The sequence below is a fragment of the Accipiter gentilis genome, chromosome Z (genome assembly GCF_929443795.1).
Source record: "Accipiter gentilis chromosome Z, bAccGen1.1, whole genome shotgun sequence".
NCBI classification, from domain to species: domain Eukaryota; kingdom Metazoa; phylum Chordata; class Aves; order Accipitriformes; family Accipitridae; genus Astur; species Astur gentilis.
In genome coordinates this window covers 45,028,359-45,053,905 of record NC_064919.1, presented here as the reverse complement: position 1 = coordinate 45,053,905, position 25,547 = coordinate 45,028,359, and positions in this window count along the sequence as shown.

Genomic DNA, 25,547 nt, shown 5'->3' with positions numbered 1-25,547 from the left:
ACATTTTTCTAATGTATCAATAAGTCATAGAACGAGGGACAGGTTTCACAAAGGGACTAGTCTCAAAAGTATTCTCAGGGTTATTCATAAAAGAAAGCCTTCCTAATCCAGAGGATATTTTACATATGACTTCAATAAGATTTACATACACAAGTGTTTATCTGAAAATATTTGATCTGAAATTGTTACAAGATTAACATAGAATTTTCCTAGTAACAAACTATAGAAGGTCACCACACTGTACTTTGATTTTCCTTCCACTTTATGGAACTGATTTTTTTCCCATTTTCATATTAAGTAGCAACCAGACTTACAGCTGACCCTGTACCATGCTGTTTTTTTGGACATACTGTATTCTCAGCTTGAGTAAATCAGTATACATTTACATTGGCATTATTACCATTATTCTTATTGACTCTTACTGAGGCCATTGATCTAAGTAAATTGATGTTTAGTAACCTCTGAAAGCTGGCACGAGAGTTTTGCAGAAGTGTGCAGTAAACTGGAAAGGTGCAGTTTCCCATAAGGCTTAGATTACTGGTAGTAAAATACTGACCACATCCCTTTTTCTGGTCCTGTAGAGAAGTCTGTGGTTTTGCCTTTCCAGAAATTGTCAACTTTAGACTGAAGTAGAAACAGCCCTGTCTATCTGAGCAAACTGGGGGAAGGATTAAACTAGCCAGAATGTTTCATGTTCTGGAGTCCTCCCTCCTGGCAGAGATCTATCATTCTCTCTGCTAGGTTGTTTCTGTGCCTTGAGTTTTCTCTTGATTTTTCTTAACCACTGTAAATGGTATCCCCACAGTAACAGTCTTATGCTGTAGGGCTTTGGATGAAACAGATCTTTTGTTGGAGAAATGCACTTTTGGTACTAGTTTCAAACTGAGCAGATATTTTTCAGGTTTAACAGTCTGCAAACTGCATTTTATCTAGCCTTTTTGCATGTTTTGTAAAAGGCAAGGAAAGCACTTTCCTGTTGTCTGATCACATAAGAACAAACCCAACATAACTAAGTAGTGGAGCACAGTCCAGAAGTCCCTCTGCAGAGGTAGGAGATTCTAGAGGAAGAATCACTTCCCATGTGATCCCAGGGAAAATATGTTGCACACCTTTAAAGAATAGCAAGGCTTCTTACTTTTCACTGTCACTAGGCTCATTTTGACACTTTTAGCCTCTTTGAGAGTTTTCTACGCTATGGCCCATCCGTGCATGCAGACTGGAACAAGATGTACTTTACCCAGAATTAAAAAAATTCTGATCAGCGTGTTCTCCGTCATTTTTCCCCATCTTCTGCAAATATTTTTACATCAATTCCTGCCTGTCAGAAGCACCTGGAATTACCACTGGAAGTAACACTCCTAGGTGACAGTTGTTACTTGGTTGACTGATACAACTGCATGTAGAAGAAATTGGGTGAAGTAGGAAACAGTTTTCCTTGTTTCTTCTCAATGAATTAAAAGGTCAGCTTTGAAAGTTCAGGCTTGTGATCCATGAAGACATTCTTGTCTAGTGTTTATCACTGTAAAAATGTGATAATGTGATAAAAGACTGTTTTCTCAACAGACAGGATCCTGGCTGGTACTGAACAGCTGTAGATTGCTAAGACGGAGGTATTTTGTATATGCCCGCGATAGCTACATTTTCAAAAATAGCTACAATTTGCAATTACAGAAGGAAAGTTACATAAGATGGAGAAAGATTTGTATTTCTGCTGCAGAGCTTCCTAGATACAATTTTCAGAAGTACTTAGGAGCTAAAAACTTCTGGGATTTCTGTGTGACTTAAACCATTTAAGTTCTTGGAAATTTCACTTGCCATCTATGTTTCAGATGTGCCAATAAAGGACAATGTGATACATACAGGGAAAAGGTGGAGCTGGGGGATGAAGTATGAAGCAATTAAAAGTTCATTAAATGGGCTGGTAGGTATATCAGACAAACCAAATAAGCCCTTCTCATTGTAAAAGGAAAATGCAAATATGCATCATGTCTTTGTAAATAGTAATAAAAATGTAATATATAAATATTTCCTCTGTCATAACTCTCCACCCTTGAATCCGTAGAGAGGTTTTTTCTAACCTTCATTCACATGTGTATTGCTACAGGGTTCCTCAGATAAAATACTGGTAATGCAGGTCATATATATGAATTGTCAGGCTTGTATCTGTACAAAAGAACCTTGCATAGTAAAAGCCTAGGATCATCAGTACATCTTTAGGTACTTGCCAAACGACTGGTCACAGATATGTTTATCTAATCACAGATCCTCAGAAGGAGAAAACCACAAAATTTGATCTACTGTCAGGATCTATTCTCTATGTCCTTCTGAGGATCCCACATGCTTTATGTACATTAGTTAATCAACTTACATCCTGAGAAGTAACGGCAGTTAAAATTGTTATCAGGACAGGAGCAAAGTGTAGAGTCAAACTGTAGCACATGGACAATTACTGAGGCTTCATTCCAACCTTGCAAGCATACAGAGATGTCCCCTGAGGGAGGTCAGCAAGGACACAAGTCCCAGTGAGTGCTCCGCACGTCTAGCAGGCCTGTTTTGCTTTAGAAATTTAGAGACTGTGTTGACTGGAACAGTGGTTGTATTTATGAAATCGATCCTTGCTTACGCTCTGAGTAGCAGCGGTCTTGTCTGCACAATGGGGAAGGTGGTATTTTTTTAGCTCAGAGCTGAAATTAATTCACAGACGTTAATGAGGTGCTCAGATTCTGACAGTGCTGATGAGGACGGAGGCAGGTTGCAAAGCAGAGCGGGCTGTCAGCCTGCCGATGGAGTGCACCTGCAGGGGCCTCGCGCTGAACCTTGTCGGTAATTAGCAACGATGTCTGAAGGGCTTGTTCGGTGCCACTGTGTGTGCCCCTTCACGCTTAAATCTCAGGGCTCGTGGATTACCTAAAGCTGTCCTCACCGAGCACACCCCTTGAAGATGGCGGCTGAGGAAGCTAGCCTGCCCTGTTCTTGCAGTTCAGTGGCCCTTCCTGGGAAGGGAGGAGTTGGCTTCGGCTGTTCACTGATTTGAAGTTTAATACAAATACAACGAGTTGAAGAGGTTTGGTTTTTTAACTTCCTTGTTAGGAGGGATCTTAATTTGAGGAGAATGCACTTTAAAAAACTCCTAAAACCAGTGTGTGTCCACCATTGGTTTTTTTCTGTCAAAAAAACTGGGACTAAATCCAAAGTGGGATTTAAAGACTTACTGTATTTCTACAAAACAAAACAAAACAAAAAACCCCACAACCCTACAACCCCTAAATCCTGAAGATCTTGGCTTACTCACTCTAATATTTAGGTTTGTACAAAAAAGTTTGACTGTGATTGAAACGAAATTCCCTCTCTTTCTTCCAAATGACCGGTTTGCTCTTATCAGCATGACAAGGGACTGGGGCAGAATTTGTAAACAAGGGAAGATACTGAACACAGAGCTCTGTGGTTTCATTGTATACAGTTCTAGCTTTGCAGCTTTACTTATGGCAAGAGTCCACAGTCTTGGCCTTGTGTCCCAAAATGAACAGATGTAGCATGGACTCCGTATTTTTAACTGACACGTGGTTGTCATTCCTGTGAAGCTGTTGCCACCAGTTAGAATAATTTTAACCTGACTGTTGATTTAAAGGCCTGTGTTGAGTAGCAAATCACTTTTGTGGTGTAAGAATGATAACAAAATCACATATACAATATATGAGAAAAAATACTTTCATCAAATGAGTATGGTAATATTTCTAAACTCTAAATGCCCATAAATCACTTGGGTAAAGAGTTGAAATGTGATGCAAAATCTTGAAAATTTTAAGCATCCACCTACTAATTATTATCAACAATTTGGAGGATTTATTCAGCTTTCAAATTCCCTCATTCCTTATATTTATGGCAAAAGTGTCCCACAAGCATAAGAAGGGTCATCTTGGACTACTCTTGAGCCAAAGACTAGTAAGAACAGCTAAAACCTGGACAGTAAGCTGTACATTTGATTGCTGTCTTTGAAACCACGTTCATACATTACTATATTTATGATCTTTCACATGCAGACATCTGTTTAATCTCAACGTGACTGTGCAGGCCTAACGTTTATTATAAATTTCTTCCAAGTTCTTTTTAGAAAGCATTAAAGGAAGAAAAGATCTGAAGAAAGTCTGTTTGGCCACTGCAGCAGACAATGAAACTCAGCATTTCAATAAGTTCAATTTCCCATCTTTGTGAAGGTGATGTCTACACTGGGAAAATGAATGATGTTAGAAAGGAGGTGCCATTGTATCCCATTTTCTGATCTAAAGAATACACAGAATCTGTTCACAGAGAATGCCTGCAAATTCAGAATATTATTCTGAATGAAGTGTCAGATGGGGCCTGATTATGACTGAAAAACCTCTCCTCCCTGTAGTCTCTGCTGAACTTGGGATTTCCTGCAGTCAGAATATGACCAACAGTTTTTTTACATAGGACTACAGGACTAGGACTACAGGACTAGGCATTTAGAAAATGTAAAGCTATTCTTATCAGATCAGAGCTACATGAAGGAGAATTTAATATTTGTAATGTTTATATAGAGATTTATCTCAGAGCCACTTCTCTCATATATATTATTTCCCAGTCTAATCTAATATTTGCTTGGAATCTTCCTTGTGTTCAATACTTTTTAGAACCGTAATAAATAATCCAATTCAATTTAGAGAATAATAATGTTTTCCTCCAAATTCTAATAATCCTGTGATACAATCTGTCCCAGTTATAGTAACATGTAGTAATTTCCTTTCCTTTTCAATTTCTTTTCCTAGTTCTTTTTTTCTTTTCAATTATTTTTTTTTCGTAAGAGGTTCTTTTGTTCAAAGGGTTTGGAAGGGGTTGGCAGGGCTTTTTTGAATTCATGGTTCCACCATATCTTTTTCAATTTCTTCCTTTAATGTACTAGATATTACTCCTGAAAAATTACAGATAATCACTAATGGATATTAAGTGCTGCCCAGCACAAACTTTTCATTCATACATTTAAAGATATATATAATAGATGTCCTGGTTGTTTCTTCTGTTTGATTATCCTGTGCAGTGCATACAAAAGAGGGCTGTGTGGATTCATCCACCCTTTCAGTTACTTAGAGTAGGAGTTACACACTTTTTATTAATATATGGATCATAGCAGACCCTTAATAAAATAGACCCATTTCATCCTTTATTATTTCTTTGCAAGACTAATGTCAGTATGAGATATTTGTCTGTATAATCCCTGGTTGTTCTTAAAGTTGTATGTGTTACTTTCTGTCCTACATGCTTTTGAAACCCCTAGGGCTCAAGTTTAAGGAAGTTTTCCCAGCCACCCCCCGTTGTTTTTAATGTTGCATTTACCTTTCATACAAGCTAAAAACCTTTATTTTTTAACATAAATTAGCAGACCATAATGAGTGAGTATTGATTTCCAGAAATAGCCTGGTATTTTTACAAGCTGTTGTTTAATGGCCTCATGGCTGTGGAGAGAAATGAAGGAAAATAAGTTGTGGTAGTTAACATGAAGATGCATAAAGTGTGCTGTACTAGCCATGTTTTTATCTGGGGCAATGGTTAACCTCCCAAGACACTCAGACATGGACTGACAACCATCTTCCTGGACCTGAACATTGAGGAGAGGGATTTGTCCTTGGGACAGTGTCAGCATAGTTGGTAGTGGCTAGAGCTTTCTCAGGGTTACATCTTATTATGTTCCATCTTCAGAGAAGGTATTTAATTACTTAACCCTTTGGGAATGCCACTTAGATGTTTTTCCAAGCAAGACAGGCTGTATTCTAGCAGTGATGGCTCATGCAAGCAGCTCTTTTATAGACATCTGTTATGGTTATTTTAGCTATAAACAATCCTCCCTCTCTATGTGTTTGGCTTTCCAAAATTCCCTTGTAACACTACACAGAATGCATGTTTGCCTCTCAGTTGGATCTAGACCTTGGCTGACTTTCTGCTGTTGCATATCAAGAATGCCAAGCCACATGCTCCCAATTTAGCAGGTCTTCTAGAGGTGTTCTCCATTTGTACCTCATCCACCCAGTTCTTCTTTCTCTGCTGTGGGCGTAGTTATCAAATTAGCTCTGTCACTGCATTTACAATTTAGGGATTTGATTTAGGGGTGTGTGGTGCTTGGAAAACTTAACCCAGTTTCTCCAATTTAAATCTGCTTCTTTTGAATCAATTGTCACTTCTGTAACACATATTCCCTTCTCAGCACAGTGGGAGCATCAGGTAAACAGACACAGTTTGAGAGTAGCTTAAAGGAACTTTTTTACTGGAGTAATCATTTTAAGAGTACTACAGATGCTTGGGGTTTTTTTTTAAGAGAAAAAAAGCAAAATTTCAGCATAAATTGTAAACCAATATAATACTACAGGTGTGTGTGGACCTACACATTATGTGTGCAGATGGGAACTGATCTCTTCTGACTTCTTATATGACTAGTTAGTAAGTTTGGAGGCCAAATGATCTTCTAGAAAAAACCTGGCTTTGCTATGGGATAGATCTTACAAAGAATAAGTTCAACAAAACTGCTTCCCAGGATAGTTACTCGCAGCTTAACTCTCTGGCACTATCTTATTCCACAAAGTTGAACAACACTTTTCTTTTCCAAAACAAAGTAAATTTTACTTAATATCTCTTTTTGCTATTAAGGGATAGTTAGGAGATCAAAGAACAGTTCTGCTGAAAAGTTCTTATTCTATTCTGCTGGAGTTTTATGTCCTTCTGATAATAAACTCGGTACTGAACTGTAAAATGGCTATTATGCTAAGGATGCTATTGTTAATGAATCATCAAATTATTATTGCATCATTATTAAATATGGTTTACGACAACAGTTAGGTAGCAAGATGAGAAAGCACATCTGTTATAATGTCATAGGAGTATATATATTTAGGCCATATACCTAGGCATTAAGCTAGAGAACTGTTGATTGTTATCCTCAGATATGAAGTATACTTATGTAACTCATAGAACAAAGAGAACATTCAGGATGTGGTCACAACACCTGGATAGTTAGGGCAACAAGATTAGAGTTGCTATTCAGTTTGTGTACTATGGAAAAATATATAAGGAGTAGCTGTCTCAGAACTGCCCAAAATTTAAAACTTATTCCCAAATCTGTCCTCTTCCTCCGTAATAATGACTAATAGTAACATATTCTTTGCTTATTATTCATGGTGCATTAGTGATGCATTCATGTGTGCATCAAACTGAACTGACAAAAAAGAAGACAATAGACTAAATTTTCAAAGCACCTAAAAGCCTCAGACCTGTAGACTTTGAGTCTAACTTTGTGCTCGGAGTGTTTGTTGCTCCTTTTGATGATGATTCTAAGAACATGATTGCAGCATCCAAACAACACCAAAGCAGAAATCCCTGAACTAGCAAAATTCTAAGTGAGAGTCTGAGGGATCCACATAGATGAGGAAGGCATACTTGCTTAGGTTTGGAACCATGCAGGTGTATTTACATTGCCTTATGCTTAAGCAAAAAGAAACCCCCAAACCAACAACAAAACCCACTCAAAAAGAAGCCATGCCAGAAGTCTCTAGCTTGTACATACTTAACCCCTATTTAATTCTCTGTGAGTTATTCCTTAAAAATACGTAAGCATTTCCGGAACTGAGTTTGTGTTTGAGGAGAGCATTTGCAGAACTAATCTAAAAGATATAAATGCATCTTTAACACAGTTATAAAGAATTTTTCTAAAAACTAATGAGTTGATCAGGCTTGTATTTGATACCTCTAATGACAAGATATAAAAAGATGGATTACAGAACAGCTTTCAGGAATTTACCTTCCTTTTCCCTGAAACATTCAAATTATGATGAATATTCCTGTGAGGCAAAATTAAAAGGCCCCCTCTTTTTAAGTCTCCTCAGTCTTTTTGGTCTGCCGTAATGAGCTACACAGTCTACGGAGGTTATTTGAGCCCACCCATGTGAATATTGTCTTTAGAGGAACTTTACTACCACAACACCATAACATCAATGTTGTTGCTTTCCTTTTTCTTTCTTCCACCCTCACTTCCAAAAAATAACTCTTAATTCTAACAGAATTATACCCTAATGCAGATAAGCATTGTTAATAGTTCTATGCTAGATGTGCATGCACAGCAAAAATGAGTCTCTTTACATTTACCTTCACTGGCATACTTCACATAGAGTGGCCACTACAACATGACCAGAGAAGAAACATAGCTAGACATGAGGACAAGATGCTGGAGAATATCTGCTTAAGTGTAGCTGCTCCGCTTTTCAGAACGGCAAAATTTATGGTCCAAAGAACTTTTTAATGTACTGTTGTCCTGAAAAGTTGTAGATTTTTTTTTTTTGCTGTAGCTCTTGCAGACCAGCCCAGGTGTTAGAAAACTCAGTGAGGAATATGGAGGCCTGCACATGGCATAGATCTGTCACGTCACCCTACAATGTGCATGATGATATGAAGGCTGAACAGGAAATCATGTCTGCAGATCCATATGGCCACAATCTGCCAACTGTAAGGGTTGATGAAGATAACTAGAGGTTGTTAAAAAGGTGACTGTCTCAAGAGCCTGTTGTTGCCCAGCCCTTCTGTGCAGTTTGAAGAGTAACAAAAGCATATATGTATACCCACAGCATTAAAAATAACATCTTTCACAGAAGGAGTGGGAATAAGTCATGCTTAAGGTTTTCTTCTCACAAAGATATCTCTCTAGGTATACATTTGACATATTCATGAATATCATATAAATTAAAATTGGTCATTTTACACAGAACACAACAGTAATTCATAATGATTAATGGGATACTTAAAATAAAGTGTTAACCTTCTCCTAAGGTGTCTAGGTAACGTGATAGGCACTTCATTAGCAATATTCCCTATATTGTGTTTATGTAGATGAATAAAAAAAACAGTTGGATATTTCATGCTGTATTTTTATACAAAAGGCTAGACTTAACTGGGTGCTACAGTATAAAAACACAACACTGCTTTAATTCGGGATTTTACAGTGCTCAATTTCAACCTTGGAAAAATGTAGTATATTCCACATAGGCAGAATGAAATACTAAACAGCCATGATAAAAAATATATCATCAGTGAACATAAAAATGTTTAAAGGAGGACTAACTATGTCTTTTTTGTTGTCAGAAAAGATTGTTGAATTTTGCTTTAGCAACTCAGTTGTGGACTTTGATAAAAAGATTCAGATAGAACTGTAGTTAGAAGCATGAAGAACAAAACCCCAACTTAAACTGCTGCAAATGGTCATTTGGAATAAGAGTATCTTTTTCAAAGAATGGACAAAGCTAACCTATTTGAATATTTATAAATTATGGAGAAGGAAAGAAGGGACCTTCCACATTGTTAGCTAGTTGGTTATTTAAGCATGCAGTGTGTTTGACTTCTCTCTTCTGCTGCTCTCCCTTCTGAGCTCTGTTTTGAAACCACTGTTCCCAAAAGAATTCTGCCCAATGCTCTTCATATAAGTCTATACTGAGTGACAAAAAGTTTTGGATACATTCACCACACAAGTTCTACTGATTCTTTCCATTCGTTTTAAAAATGCTTCTGGCTTCTGATTCAGTTACAGCAGACTTTTATACTATGTACAGATAGTCAAGTTTTGCTAGGAGTTCTCCTTTGGACTAACATGTCATGTTGCAGTGGACATCTGATCTCACAGAAATGCAGAGAGCATGCTAACAATGAACTGTAGCATTATATAGCTATCTTAAACGGTGGTGCATGGGACCCATGACTTCCAGTTTTAGGTTCACAAAGATATTGGCTGGAGAAGGAGGCTGAAGGAATTAAAGATGTGTGATGTTAATTAGGTACAAACATAATCTACATTTGGTGAGATACTGCTTGACAGCAGAAGATTTTGGAGATTTACATCAGATGCATAGGAATTACACCTAACATCTTTGGTCTACAAACAGCAGTGAAAACTGGACACAACTGGCATATGTATAAACACTGCTTTTACTTCCTGAGTTGACCTGACCTCAGATAACTTGAGAATTCCTGATTTTCCAATATTTTATTTTAGAGTCTTCCTGAAAGTGGGAAAGCATTATAACTTTTTTCATCTTGTAAGGAGTGAAATGAAAAAATGGAAGAAGTGTCCTGCTCTGATGTATTTGCAGTCCACTGATGCCAATGAAACAAGTGGGGAAAATGTGTTCCAAACCCAAGTTGAGCACATACGAGCTGTTCTAAGTCAGTTCAATGTCCTGCCTGTTGAATATAGTGGGGTCTGAGCTAGCAGGTTCACAAAAAGATAATTTTTTTTTCCAGTGGTACTTTGAGTTGCCTTTTTGGTTGAGGTCTGCTTGCTTTATTGGGTCACAAGAAAGATGAGAAACTTGCTCCAGAAGTTACTACAATACCTGGAGGACAAGAAAACCTAGGATCTTGCAGCCATTATCATGCCCAAGAATTAACCCAAGTGGTTTCTTGGATTCTGCCTAACTAGTATGACAACTGTCTGGATAGAAACTTGATAATACCATGTAGGTGCACGGGTTTATACAAAGGTGTTCTTCCTTAAATAAATTCTTAGAAAAACGTACAGATTCTCACTGGGATATGATTGCTATCAGCATCAGAATGCATTTTGTTATTGTTTTTTATGGAAAGAAAATTATTTAGGATATGACTTTCTCAGTGAAGAAGGCCTAATGTGAGTAATTACTGCCTGGTCAGCTCAAATACTAAGAAATGTCTGAAACAGCTATGAGCCATGATGTACTAATGTGTTTGGATATTTCTTATTTTTTTTATAGCTTGCAGTCCTTTACCGCCCTTTTACAGTTTCACTGAGCAACCACTGCTTATTCTCTTCAAGATTCATCTTTGCAAACCCAACTAGAAATCCCTATTAATTAGAAAAAACCTAAGCAAATGCTTAACTAATCAGCTGTTAACAATCAGTACCAGATTACACTAACATGCTTTGAAAATCAAATTGGGGGAGGGGAAGGGAAAACCCTTAACAATTCATGAAGTAGGTAGTAAATCTAGCTGACAGAAGATAAACTTCTCCAGCACTGAGGCAATGAAAGTGGTGTTGATCTATATAGCTGCAGATGTGGCTCCAGGGTGCAATCTGTCCAGCTGCTCAATATCAGTGCTGCCACATGGGCACTGCAACAGGGAAGATAAATAATAAAGCTCTTAGTTAAAGAGATAAATACAATCAGCAGCTGCTAATTTTCACACCAAAAGACTGCTGGTTCCCATTGTTAAGGAAAGAGAGTACTTCTGTGAGGTGTCTGATGAACACAAATAGAGGAAGAATGAAGACTTCCCTCATTAACACTCTTATGTTAGGCAAGCAAGGAGGGAGTTTGGAATTTCATCGTCTAGCTTTCAATTGGTTATGCCAAGGAATACCCTAAAAATTAAGGCTGTGCAGGGAATTTAGACAGGAGTCCAACATTTGACTCCACTGAACCCAAACTGTTCAGTTTATCCTGATGTTGAGGTTTCTGCTTTATGAGCCTGGCAGAACCTCATGTGCTGGTCCTCTGAATCCAGGATGCCAAAGGAGATGAGCCATTTGTCTTTCCTCCATTGTTAACCTAGAGAAAGTCAGTGCAATGATTTTGGTTGCAAATCTGAAGCATGTGACAGAAGAATCAGGTGCAGGCAGTTTGTCTGGTAGATGTATGCTTATTAAAGACCAGATTAGTAATTATGCATGCCATCACAGGGTAACTGTGGGGTGTCTTAAAAATATATATGGCCAAAATGGTTTGTTACATGCATTTCTGGAGACTATAGCTCCACATAGTTTCCCTGCAGAAGCGTAAATATCTTAAATCCAGTCATTAAAACCTAGGTTCATTAATGTAAATTTTCTACCCCCAGAAACCAATTACTAAAATATTTTGCCATTTTTCCCTTTATCACTCTTAATGAAAAAAAAAAAAAAAGAAAAAAGAAAGCTTTCATAATTTGAAAGAATTTCTTTCATTTGAAAAATCTTTGCTTCCTGTGGTCCATAACACATCGCTGACAATGTTGCTTTGCTGGTTAACAGGAAATCACAGTTGATGGATTACTGAGGTTCAGCTAAATAATATTACAATGTTTCCCCCTTAATTTTGTCTTGGAGCAAGAGATTGAAAAGCTGCCGGTGTAAACTTATCAAGAAGTCTGAGTGTGGGCTTTAAAAATTGAATAATAAAATGAAATCCTCTGGCAGGCAGGTGGAAGGATACTGCCTGCAGGACTGTGTTTTCTGATGCCATCCAGTGAGATAATGAATCCATGTCTATGGAAATTGACTCATTAATATTTCATTGAGTCGGCTTCAGTACAATTCATGAACTGCCCCTAGAAATTCAATAAGTGAATTCAATGAGTTGCAGAGCTTAACAAATCTGGAGCAAAAAGTAAAAATACTATGAGTTGGTAATTACCAGTGGAATTTGCTGTGTGAAGTGAGCCTTGGCAACAGTATTTTGTGGGTGTATTTTATCTTCAGAAAAGCCTAAACAAAACAGCTGCAAACCTGCATACACATGTGGGCCCAGAGAGTGATGCTAAAGTAACAAAAGTTTGAACTGGATAGGGTCCTGAAACAATAACTTACCTCCTAATGTTTTGGGTTGTTTGAAATTAGAGCCTGAGCTGGATTTGCATTTTTCAATGGTAGTTATCGTTATAATGGGCTCTTGCTACATAATACCTAAGCACTGGCAGGTGCTATTGCAGAACCCAAAGCGCACATTGTGACACACGCTTCACTATTCTATCTCCATTGGAGAGTCTGTGGGAAAGAAAAGTTTTACCCAGCAGCACACAATGAAGCTTGTTATTTTGCTACATTTTGTGCAGTCAAAGGATGTGGGACAGATGTGAACATTTAAGCCATCTTGGAAGAAAGGATAACCATTAAACATGGTACATAGCTGAGGTTTTGGGTCAGAAACACATGCATACCAGTAGTTCAGTTCACCATGCAGAACTGACATCAAAAGGACTGATTAGGAAAAGAGATTCAAATTACCTTGTCAACCTAGTAATTGGTCTTTGAGTGTCCCTAAAAAGGAACTGATAAATAATTTTATTTTCATTTTGTATCAGTGTTTCCAAGACCATGTCTAACTAACCTGTATTGATGTCTTTTAATTAAACCATGCTTGATATGCTTACGCTGCAGTGGTGCATACTGAGTGTGCATGCTAGACACTCCAGATAAAGTAATTATGCTATTTGTCACTGTCATGATTAATGTGTGACAGCTGTTATGACAGCTGTGCCACTGTTTTGTCACAACACTATGTTCATCCATAACAAAATTAGGTGTCTCACTCAAAGGTACACAGTTACTGCTATTTCCCTAAGAAGTCAACAATGAAGAAAACTGAGAAGGAATATTGCATGAACTCTGTGACAAATAAGAGGAATGACATCTTTATTTTTTCTTTAAATGATGATATGGCTTGGAAATGCAGATAGCTCACCTTTAGCAAACAAGCTGTCACACAGAGCCAATCCACCACTAATCTAACTAACAAGGTCTTTCTATGTGAAGGGATTGCTTCATAATTTGAATTTACCTTGTCAGGCAAGGCTTTAGATGTTATCTAAATTAGCATTGGCTGTAAATTTCCTGTCTGTCAGAGGGTTGGGGAGGGGGGAAGTTGGGAGGAAAAGCAAAGGCTCTATATAACAGAGCTGGGGAGGTTCATCTTCCTTTCCCTTAGTAGCCAGTCAAGCAAAGCAAAATAGACAAACTTCTCTGCATTTTCTTGCACCCTTCTCTCTGACACGTGCATACCTCCACTTCTTTTAAGCTAATTGAAATCTAACTCCAAACTGAATCTTAAATAATCTAATTAAATTCTGCTATTAATGTTACCTAATATTATCTCTTATGAAGCCCTGAAACTGGATTGTAACAATAATTAAAGCAAGTGATGTGAAGAGACAGATGGCTAAAAGAAAGCATTGTTTCATTACCCAATAAGTTTTGGTGACATGCCTATTGTGCATGTTGTTTAAGTACAGAAGAATGTACTTTGGCTTCTGCTCACTATCAAAGATAAGCCGTGAAACATGCGCCTTAGAGTAGGAAAGGATATATCCTGCCAAACATGCAGTTTTATACTAAGAAGAACTCATTTATTTAAAAGTAGGAAAGACCTTTTTTTCTCATAATCTCATTTGGAAATGATAAATATCTTTTTTAATTGTACCCCATTTTCTCCATAATTTAGTTTGAATGAGACACACATGGTGTATTTTACTGCCCTAGCCTACTCTCAGATGCAGAGGAAGAGCATCTATGGTGCTAATTTTATTTTATCCCACATCTAGGATAAAAGAAACTAACTCAGTTACTGTTGGTACTAGACATTTTATGTCAGATATCATAAGCATTGTGTATTACACTTTGCAGCTCAGTACTTATATCTGAGCCAAAGTGGACTGTTTGGAATTATCTGTAAAAATGCATCTTTATTCTTACTTGGTGAAAGAAGATGCATCAGGGAATTTCTAACTCAGTTCAAGAAAATATTCAGTAAAAAGTCACTTACTTTCTTTCCAATGATCATTTCAAGACTATGCAAAGAATCAGGTTTTTTTATCTATTAGAAATAAATATCATCTTCAGTGGATGTATGTAGCATAGGTGTGTATATTCATGTGTTGAGTGAATAGACTGATATAACTGCATAAATATGTGTCCTGGATTCAGCTGGGATAGAGTTAATTTTCTTTCTAGTAACTGGTATAGTGTTATGTTTTGGATTTAGTGTGAGAATAATGCTGATAACACACTGATGGTTTCAATTGTTGCTCAGTAGTATTTATACTAAGTAAGTGAAGGATTTTTCAGCTTCTCATGCCCAGCCAGCAAGAAGGCTGGAGGGGCACAAGAAGTCGCAAGGAGACACAGCCAGGGCAGCTGACCCAAACCAGCCAAGGGGGTACTCCATACCATGGGACGTCGTGTCCAGTATATAAACCGGGAGGGAGTTGGCCTGGGGGAGATCACTGCTCAGGAACTAATTGGGCATCAGTCTGTGAGTGGTGAGCAATTGCATTGTGCATCACTTGTTTTGCATATACCAATTCTTTTACTATTGTTATTATTGTCATTTTATTATCATTATTATTATCATTATTATTTTCTTCCTTTCTGTCCTATTGGACTGTCTTTATCTTAACATACAAGTTTTACTGGGGTTTTTCCCTGATTCTCTCCCTATCCCACTGCTGAGGGCGGTGTTGCGGGGGTAGGGAGTGAGAGGCTGCATGGTGCGTAGTTGCTGGCTGGGGTTAAACAACAACAATAAGTTAGATGAGAAAATGAAGAAGTTAAAATCTCTGAATTTTTAAATACTTTTTTGCCTCTTTTTGGAAATGCATGTGAGATCATTGTAATATATTTGCATCACTGGTTATACATACAGTGGGATATGATGGATACTTAGCATAGGTAAAGAAATTTACTTTCAAATTTAAACCACAAGGTGGTGGATTATTGTAGATTCATATACATTATATTCTAGTATTTTTCAAAGGCTACATCTAAACTCGTGTAAGGAAGAGAGTCCTAATTTTTAATAGAGAGTCATTACAGCATTAGCAAAAAAAGTGTATTACTAACAGGTGTGTATAATTTTCATATGAAGACAGGACTCTGGATATTGCAGAGATAGGACCTGTCTTATTGTTTTTCCTCATATCAGTCCAGCTCTAAAGGAAAATACATAAATTCCTCTGTTGATCCTCTCAACAGTAATTGTGTCTATGGTAAGAAGGAAACTGTTCTGATGAATATCAGTCTGGACAATCCAATGTTTCAGATTAACATAATTTAAAACTAAAGCTCTCCCCCTCCCCTTTTGCCTATAAATGTTGGACATTTTCAGTGGCAAAGAAAACTTCCTAAGCTGTTCAGTGATGTTTAAAAATGTAGTAGAATCCTCCATGACAGGAAACACTTTTCACAATTAAGAAGTCCAACTTTAAATACCAAACACACCCTGAAGCAAAGCCAGGCCAAACACCACTTTTATTGAGGGCAACAACTACTTTTTATTTTCATTTACTTAGTGAACAGATTATTTTTTTTTTAATTTTCTTCCTGTAAATCTCTAAAGGAAACACTTTTTCCTTTAATTTTCCTTTAACTCTTTTCCTTTTATTTTCCTCTAAGTCTGGCTTGGAAATTCATTTTTACATGAGAATTGCCTACTCTATTTTGATGGCAAAGAGTGGTTTTGCACTGTTTGAAAAAAACAATTCAAGATTTTTCTGAATTACTCTGTATTGAAATCTCAGTGCTTTTGCATGATTGTGTCTTGATCTAGTTCAAAAGTGATATGGTAAACTGTCCTTTTCCTGAAACTATCTGTATACTTATTTTTCAGAGTTTATGTGAAGTCTATGTGTGAAGAAACTCGACTATATGTGAGAGAAATAAAATACTTTTGTCTGGATATTGCTGAATGCCATACTACTTCCTCTGAATCAGTAATTGTTTTTAGTATGTACTTCAGTGGCAGTAAGATTTGCACATGGTACGTCTTTGTGAGTATTTCCCCATCTGTTGGCTGCCTGTACTTTATGAAGTATGTCTGCAGCATGCATGCAGCCTCTCCAGAAAGTTCTACTGGAAGGATGATTTTGATCAACCTCTTTCACAAATGCGTTCAAAAACATTGCTTTATGAACGTTACATGTAGGAACAGCTATAAAAATGTGCACAGGCACATATATAGGACCAAAGAATGTGAATCCTAATTACTGACTGTAACAGACCCCTCTGCTCATATGAAGGGACTTTGAAAGCTTCACTGCTAATTGCTGATTACATTCAACTTACTGGTGTGATCCTGTCACAAAGGGAGAAGGATAATCAGGGACATACTGTGTTTCAAGGTGGTAATGTATTTGCATAAGATGAGTCATCTGTTGAAGTACAGGGCCCATTTCTAGTGACATTTTAAAGTAACATTTCTCTTTTATATTTAATTGGTGTTGCCAAGAGTGCATGCTACGAAAGGTTAGCACATCCAGGCTTCTGCTGACATTTGTGACTGATCCATTTCAAATGTTTGATTGTCTTCTGAATCATACCATTATTATTATGTGTGGAATGCATGTAGTGTCCTACAGACACTACAGAGCATTTTTACATTCTGTAGGACCAATGTGTTGATTCCTAGAAGCATCGATAAGACTCCTCCTGTATGACTGTTGAGGATGAGGTAAGAGGTGTGTTGTAATTACTTTCTAACTTACGGTGTTGTTTGCATTTCCTGTATACTGTGTACACTGAAAAGGAAATTAAAAGATACCCCTTTCCTCAGAGGCACCTACCTCTGTTGGTCTTCACTCCATTGCTTGTCATCTTCAGGCAGCACAGAAAAAGGGCACCTGAACATGTTAGAGTGAGTTGGTTTTCTGAAGGGTGGCATGCAGCCAATGTACTCATCCTTTTGGGAGAGAAAACCAGTCAGAAAAAAACTACGCATGTGGTTCACTTGGGAACAGAGCACTGTGCTGATTTTGGCTGGGATAGATTAATTTCCTTCATAGTAGCTAGTATGGGGTGATGTTTTGGATTTGTGTTGAAAACAGTGTTGATAGTGCAAAGAAGTTTTTGTTATTGCTGAGCAGTGCTTACACAGCCTGAGGCCTTTTCTGCTTCTCCCCCACCCCACCAGTGAGGAGGCTGGGGGTCCATGAGAAGTTGGGAGGGGACACACCTGGGACAGCTGACCCCAACAGACCAAAGGGATATTCCAGACCATATTGTTGCCGAAAAACTCGGAATAAAGAACTTATCAACACCAATTTAGTGTAGATAAGCAGACACTTCTTTATTGACAGCCGGGTGCGCGGGCGAGTCCTCTCATGAAGCACACACACCTGAACACCAAAATCATACACCTTATATTAAACTTATTCATTCATATTCATTAGATTTCCGAGAAGGGTTATACATATTCATTAGATTTCTGGGAAGTTATGAGCATATGCAAATGTCCTTCTACGCAGGCATGGTGAAGCCTCTGGTGGTCTTCAGAAGCCCTCTGGTGGTATTCCGTAGTCTTCCTCACTTTGTCCAATAGTTGACCTCTCTTATGTGAATCTGCGCAGTACGATTTTCGCCATCATATATTAGATTTACATAAAAGTACATTCAATGTTAACTCTTGAATTTAACATTTCTAGTGATTGGTCCTCAGTCACACCATCTTATTAATATTCTTATGTTCAAGCAATCATTGGTTAATCTCACTTAACTCTACTGATTGGAATCCTCAATAATTAGATCGAGGTGGGAAGGGTAAGGGGTTTCCAAGCAGCAAACTGGTGTCCATAATGGTTTCCTTAGTTTCTTAAAACAAAACACTACAAATCAACAAATCTTTGTCAAAGTCTCTGTGGTTAAATGATTTTAGACAATACTTGAATTCTTATGGTTACACATAATACATTTTTTAAAGTTCCTAAGTTCCTATGACTATATTTCAAACTTAACACTCCCATGGTTAAATGTGTAAAATGCAATAGATATGTATAGTTTTGTTAAAATATTTCTTATAATTCTACATTCCTATTAAAATTAAATATGATTAATTCTAACTAATAACAAATCAATAACAAATCAGGAACAATATGATGACATGCTCAGCATATAAAGCATGGGAAGAAGAAGGAAAGGGGGGACATTTGGAGTGATGGTGTTTGTCTTCCCAAGTAACCATTACGCGTTATCGAGCCCTGCTTTCCTGGAGATGGCTGAACACCTGCCTGCCCATGGGAAGTGGTGAATGAATTCCTTTGTTTGTTTTGCTTGTGCGCATGGCTTTTGCTTTACCTATTAAACTGTCTTTATCTCAGCCCATGAGTTTTCTCACTTTTACTCTTCTGATTCTCTCCCCCATCCCACCGGGTGGGAGTGACCGAGTGGCTGTGTGGTGCTTAGTTGCTGACTGGGGTTAAACCACAACAAGCATCAATTGTCAAAAAGTATTTTAACAACAGCTGAGGTTACACAATATGGCAGAACCAACCCAAATAATCTTCTTGTATACTAAATCTCTAGTGCTGTGCTTGAAATATATATACCAGTAGCTTCCATCTAATCCATGGAATTTACTAGAAAAAGTCTAAAAAATTACAAGCATGTGATAAAAATTAAGAGCTTGTGCTTATGTAATCAGTACTGAATGACGCATAGTATCAATTCTGAAAGTAAAAGGTTTTACTCATGCAGAATGTCTACAGTAAAACCGTGAGGTTTGATAATCATGTGTTTGCTAATGTCAGGGAAATTAGAGATAACAGACTGAAAATATCATGGACATTAACAAATACTTGCAGCTGACTTTACAGGTATTAAAAAGACAATGATACATCCCATTTGGGGTCAGCTTTCTAGGAGCGAGAGAGTAGAATCTGAAAGCATTTAATAGGAGAATGACATGAATAGACTATATTTAACTTGTGACATACTCAGTGTGGAGAGCAAGTGTGAAGGAATGTGAAATTTAGGCAGTGACTGGAAACAGCTTCTAAACATCTCTGTGTTTAGCAATTTACAGTGTAATAAAAGAAACAAGCAAAAAAATCAGAAAACAACAGCCAAAAATATTTTTGTCATTTAGTAAACCAAAAATGGAGAAACACCGATCCAAAGGAATTAATTTTCCCCTATTCCTCCTTACTTTAGTTTGCAGATAGTCCTAGACAGCAGGAAGACCAATAACATGCAGTGTATATCTATTGTTCAGACAAACTTGGAAAAATATCCATAAACCAAATTAGAAAGACTCTGCTTCTTGGGTGAGTAAGTAGAGTAGCTTCTGTGAATTCATTGGCTCTGGGCTGAAAATGGTTTTTAACATGCAAGCACCATCTCTGGTTATTGGATGAAGATTACTAGCCTTTCTCAAATAATATAGATTACTCTGATCTCTGTGAATAGAGTGTAACTGGTAAATCCATTTTACTGTCTACCTAAATGTAAATAAAATAAGAACTAGTTATTTACTGTGTAGGGCAGGCAACTAGATTTGGCACAAAAAAATATAACCCAAAACAACAAAATGTCCTGTAAATTTGCAGGCTATAACAAAGCTATAATAGAAACATGTTTTATTTCATCTGGTGAGTCTATATCTTAAGCATTACTTTCATGAGTTCAGACAGGATAGGCTTATATCTCAAACTGCATGCCCTTCATGTTGCAGAAGACTAGTGTTTTAAGTTGGCTAATAGGGGAAAAGAGACCATAAGGGCTTGGCATTTACCTTGTGCAACAAGGTCAAGACAGACCGAAGAGCTGCAGTAGAGGTAGGTACCACATATTCTTTCCTGGAGGTCATGGGAAATGGCAGCAGTGGAGGGAGGCTCTTAGCAAGCATGTCACAGCACATTGATCATACAGAGAAGGAAACGCAACCTCATGGCTGATATTGTTAATGAGGAAATTACTGTTTCCTGACCTTGCACCTGCTTGAAGCTTTGCTGTATGGAAGTCCTGAAGATTGAAAATATCTCTTGTTAAGATCAGAGAAAGGGGCGGGGGGGGGGGGGGGGGGGGTGGTGGTGTTATCTTGTTTTTAATGGAGATATTTTTCCTTTAAACTTCAGCCAGACTTCAGTTAGTTTTCTAGACTGTGATAAAGTCTGAGGAATCAAATACAGAGTGACCTTCCCCATGATCATACTGACTGCCTGTTCCTGATCTGGTGATTAAACATGGAGACTTCCTGCCGATGTTGTCCTTGCCTAGGAACTAGCGCAGACAGAAGTGTTAACTATTCTCAGCTAGTTCACTTGTGAAGAGGCAGCCTTACACTGTTACCTTGAGGTTTTAACTCTAAGAAGGAAGGTCATAGATAATGCCATTGAGTATGCCTAGTCTGTTCCCAAGGTCGATGAACATGTACTAGAAGCAAATCTAAACTTTTTCCAGTTTTATGTATTGTACTAACGTGTCTACTCTTTCAAGACTGTAGATCTGCTGTTTTACTCTGTTCATTTTTTTTTTCTCCTTCCATTAAAAAAAAAAAAAAAGAAGCTGAAGTCATGCTAACTTTGTATAGTATGTTCACATTTTCTCACTTTCTTCAGGGTGTTGTGTAAGTTAAGCTCTGATCCTGTGAATATGAATATGCTAGTCTTTTATATTATACTTAATTCTGAAAAACAAGGCATATTTGACCCAGACAAAATGCTTGCATAATGCACCAGCTTTCTAGTACCTCATCTAGAGTTACTTCCATGACATAGTATTATGCTATGTGGATGTACACTGAGTGATTGGAAAAGAAAATGAAAAGGAGTGAGCCAAAAAAGCTAAGGAATTTAATTCTTTTAATTAATTATTTGCTTATTTTTCAAAAACTTCTAGACATTTGAATAGGTCAGGATTCTGCCTCTGATCTTTTATTACATGCATCCTCTGCCCCTATTTTGACTTAGGTACAGGTGGAAGTTAGGTACATGAAAATATAGTGATCATGTTCATTTTATTACATCAGTAGAAAATGCATCATGACCAATGTCTTTATCTGTTCTCACGTTCTGTACCATATTGAACAGACATTTGGTAAGCATTGGCTGTGAGGTGACCTGACATATCTTAGCTGAAAAGAACACAAGTAACTTTCTGCAAGGACAGAACACACAATACCCTTGCTGGCCTTTCCCTGGTAACCCAGTTTTGAAAGGCAAAGCTACGTGAAACTCAGAGCATGCACAGTAATATCTAGGATTTACTAATACCTGTAAACCCGAGAAAGTAAATTCCATTGAAGGGTAACTCTCTGTTTTGAAGAAATAGTGTGTATATACATATATATACACGTGAGTGTGTGTATATATATGTGTGTATGTATATATATGCACTATTCTGTGTATATACATATGAGTCTGTGTCTACTGCTATCTATACATCTTATATGTATAAGGATAATACATATAAGATAGTTTTAAATAACCTGCTGGCTAAACGAATAGAGACTACAAAAGGACTGTGAATTGATAAGCAAAATAACTATTTCTTTATTTCTCACAGTAAATGGTATTTGTCTGTTCTGTACTCATGCAACGTTCCTTATGCAAAGTCAAAGGAGCACACAAGGTAGCTATTAAAGTGTGTCTGGAGTTCCACAAACCACAGACCTTATCTTAGGGCAGGAGGTGGTAAAAGTGATAGAGTATTTTAGGCTGTAAACTGCTAATTTGTTTTATATGTATCAAGACTACAGAAAGTATAAAATCAAACATACAACCTCTGAATAGTTCAGAACAACTACACTTATGTCAATATTTAAGCCCATCTGATTGTGTGTGTGGTTCCCAAAATAATAACTGAAGCCTAAGTACCACTGCTATTAATTTTGTTCAAATTCAAAAGCAGATCTATTACTACTATTAATAAATCAATCATTCTCTACGAGATTCTTGATTCTTGTGATAAGCTGTGATATCCAAATGACTGGCAATGAAGAGCAAATGTAACACTCTTACATGATTGTTGCTTTCATATCCAGTTTACAATGCCCAAATATTTTGAGGCCTATGAATCTAGCAGGTTTTTTTCCTAAACAGCACAGTGTAATATATCCAGCTGTAAACGTTCCCCATTTTTGTAAATGTGAACAAAGTGGTTTTGTTATATTTTGCAATCCTTTTTCCCTCTCCACCAAAACTGTGAAGAATATTACTTCCTGTGGAATAACCTTTGTGGAACAGGAGTGTTTTTTTTCAGACTGGGTTTTTTTGTACTTCCTTCCAGTGGTTAGGCTATGCGGCATCATCCCAGGCTGCTGGGGTGCTTTGTCAAAGCCTGCCAGTCAGAAACTGGTGTCAGTCAAATCTAAGTGAATGTCAGGACTGTTATGCAACAGTTGCTTCCAAGTTTTGCTTTAATACCTGGGGTTTGTGTTACTGATATTAAATAAAAATTCTTTGCAATGAATTTTAAATGAAGGAAAAGCTCTCACCAGAGATTTGTTAAAAGCAGGCTAACAGTTGTTCTCTTTTTTTCCCCCTCCTTTTTAGTAGAAGGGCTTTAAATTATATATTAACCAAAAAGGTAAACAGAATAAAATGGGCAATTAAATATTAATGGAAGATGTAGTGGAATTGTCCTGTGCAGCACTTAAAATGTCCTGAATGATTGAGCTGTGAATTGCTCTCCCTTAGGTATTGAAAAATTCATCAGCACTATTTAATAAATGTTCGTATTCGTAGCCACTCATGTTTACACTACAGCACTTCCAGGAGAGTGCTTACTAAAGAAAACATTTTAATGGAAGGTGAACTTTCCTGTACAGTGAGTCACCTTAAATTATACAAACTATGTGGCAGAGGAGACAGAGAAATCTCTGAACTGACAAATGAGAAGTCTGCATAAATTAAGAGCATCTTTTCTTAAAGAGAACTGCCCATGGATTTTAAAGGGCTTTCTGAATCCAAAGCTATTTTGAAGCTTTTAAATATTCATTTTGTTTGCATTTTAAAAATATTTAACCTTCATTGCCTGTGTGAAATCGTCCTCCATGATGACTTGGGCTAAACACGAGATTACTACTAGAAAGCCATCCGCCTGATCTACAGGAAGGGAAAGAGTGGCAAAACAAAACTTGCATCACAAATCAATCAAACATTGCAGTAGTTCTTCTCCAGGTGACACTCTGTAGATTCAATTTGCATATGCTGCATATTAATGTTATTAAAATATTCATTAGCAAATTTACTGTGTTAATTAATGAATTCACACCAAAATCTTAGAAAATAAACAAAAAAATTCCTGAGTGCTTAGTGTATTAATATGGAAACTAATGAGGTCGTAGGAATGTCTGTGCTTTATATGAGGATTTTTTTTCCTAGATGTGATTCAGTGGCTACCCTAGGCTGAAGGCAGCACACTGTTGTTGTTAGCCCCTCCCTCAAATTCTCCCATTGCTCCTGCACACCACGCATGATGGGGAAGAAAGCAACACGCTTTCTGTTTTCTGGAGGGTTGTGGGGGACTTGCTTTCAGCAACCCAGTGACTTGCTCTAGTCTGTCTTTGTGTCCCTGTTCTGCTCCAGGGGGTGGGTTTTTGAACTTTTGTTGTACTTGTTATTTCTCTCATTAGCGTGTTCAAGATTGCAGCTTAGGGGAAGGGTGGGACTGCTCATAGCTAGTGTTCAGATGCAGCATTAGCTGCAGAGCAGTGTGATCTTTGTCTGTCTTGTTAAACTATTAATCTAGCAGAGGTCCCATCTGACCTTCGTGGCTCTCCGATTCTGCTCATTAATTCTGCTCACAGAAAGCATGATATCCCATGATGGTTCTGTTTGGTGCACTCCAGCTGCTCTAGACATGCACCAAGGAAGTTTTGACCAAAATATTTGGCTCCAAGTGAAGTTGTCTTGGTTGTACTGTGTGGGTTCACACAGTAGCTAAGGTCTTGTGTTGGCAGATGGATGAAGTTTAGAACAAAGTAGTGGTTTCTGTTAGGAGAATTTGGATTGCTTTGACTGAAGTGACATGGTGGCAAGCTGACTATACTTCTCATAAAAGATGTACTGGATGATATAGGTCTGCTGAATATTTTCTGAAGAGAGCTGCTTCACTGAAGGTTAGCATGGTTGGAGGCAAGATTTGACTCAATTGCTGTACTGTGAGGGAACTAAAATAGACTTCAGAAAATAATTTTCTCCTGCTTTCTCTAGCATGTGCTTTTCTCTGGAAGTTAAGTCAAATTCAGCTTTTTCAAAATTCAGACTTGGTTTCCACAAAGAATTCTCAGATGCTAGGAGGCTATTTGCAAAGCTGCAGTAGCAACACTTGCCGCAAAACAAAGATACGCTAATTACATTGTAGTGCTGAAATGATAAACTTCTCAGCTCAAAGAGCTACCCAGTGGAGCTGCATCAGACAAACCAGGTCTAAGAAATCCTGTCTCTCTCTGTCGCTGTCATAGGGAGTGATACATGCGCAAGTGAAGAAGCAGATGATGGTTTCAACTGGTGCATGAAATGACAAGAGAAGTTAAAAATGTTTACAAACTTGAGAAAATCTTATTTATTATTTGCCCTTCTTATAACTGACTTTCTAAAATAAAGAGTGTTTAAAAACTGTTTGCATAGAAACTTTTCAAATAAACAAGATTGTTGTGTAACTGCTTTAAAAACTCTTCCACAAAACATCTTCTCAGAAAGGAGTAAGCTAAGTACATTAATATACATTAATAATATGGTCTGGAAAAAAAATCAAAGCTAGTTAGGATTTATTCCTCAGGAGTAGCTCAGAACCCCACCTGGGAACAGATTACAATAAAATATTCCTCAGGGGATTAACACTAATGTTTTTATATTTCCTTTGCTGGTTTTGTGGACCCGTTAAAGGAACTGTAGATCTTCTTAATGTAGTGCAACACGTAGCTGGGATGTGGGAGACAGGGGTGCTGCATAATAACAGAGAAGCTCCAAGGTGCTATGGCTGCCTTCACTGAAAGTAAAAAAAAAAAAAAAAAAAAAAAAAATTGCCCCAAGCTTGGATCAGGTTACTAGAATAG